The sequence below is a fragment of the Pecten maximus genome, chromosome 10, assembly GCF_902652985.1.
Source record: "Pecten maximus chromosome 10, xPecMax1.1, whole genome shotgun sequence".
Taxonomy (NCBI): Eukaryota; Metazoa; Mollusca; class Bivalvia; order Pectinida; family Pectinidae; genus Pecten; species Pecten maximus.
The window spans coordinates 22,603,366-22,604,771 of NC_047024.1; positions in this window are offsets into that span (position 1 = coordinate 22,603,366).

Genomic DNA, 1,406 nt, shown 5'->3' on the forward strand with positions numbered 1-1,406 from the left:
ATAGAGGTAATTTCTTTAAATCGCTACTAGTCATAAAGTTATGGATGGATTTGAACCCAATTTAGTCAGAAACATCCTTGGGGGAAGGGGAACAGATTTTGCATAAATGGTGACTCTGACCCCCGAGGGGCCAAAGGGGTGGGGCCCAGAAGGGGAAATAGAGGTAATTCCTTTAAATCACTACAAGTCATAAAGTTATGAATGGATTTGAACCCGATTTGGTCAGAAACATCCTTGGGGGAAGGGGAACAGATTTTGCATAAATGGTGACTCTGACCCCAAAGGGGCCAAAGGGGCGGGGCCCAAAAGGGGAAATAGAGGTAATTTCTTTAAATCGCTACTAGTCATAAAGTTATGGATGGATTTGAACCCAATTTAGTCAGAAACATCCTTGGGGGAAGGGGAACAGATTTTGCATAAATGGTGACTCTGACCCCCGAGGGGCCAAAGGGGTGGGGCCCAGAAGGGGAAATAGAGGTAATTCCTTTAAATCACTACAAGTCATAAAGTTATGAATGGATTTGAACCCGATTTGGTCAGAAACATTCTTGGGGGAAGGGGAACAGATTTTGCATAAATGGTGGCTCTGACCTCAAAGGGGCCAAAGGGATGGGGCCCAGAAGGGGAAATAGAGGTAATTCCTTTAAATCGCTACTAGTCATAAAGTTATGAATGGATTTGAACCTGATTTAGTCAGAAACATCCTTGGGGGAAGGGGAACAGATTTTGCATAAATGGTGACTCTGACCCCAAAGGGGCCAAAGGGGCAGGGCCCAATAGGGGAAATAGACGTAATTCCTTTAAATCGCTACATGCCACACTATAACCATATATAGCATTTTTGGAGATTTACAAATAAAACAAATTGAATATGAACATTATTTTGACATTTGGTCTAATCCAACCAGGTGAGCAATACAGGCCCCATGGGCCTCTTGTTATCATGATTAAAAGTTTACATTAGGATACAGCCAAAAACATTTTTACGAAAAAAAAACCCCAAACATTCCCACTGGTTCTAACTCATTCACCAACATACAATGTACATGTATACATAAACTATCACACAAAAAAAAAAAAAAAAAAAACTACTGTAAACTTGGAAATTTACGAGAGGGTGAAATTTATGCTAATTATGCGGATCCCTTTTGATCGAGAAAATTTCCCCCGCGTGTACCATTTTGATATTAATTTGAGTAAACTCGAACTACAAACGAAGGTGGGTCAATCGTGAAAATTACCCCTGCACGTATAGTTTACGTATTGAAAATAACCACATTTACAGTAATTAAAAAAAAACTTGCTTCACACAATATCAGGTCGGTAAGTTAATCCAGCTGAAATAAATTATAATGTAATACATCTTGTATTCCATTTTATCACAATCAAAAATTAGCTTATTAGTG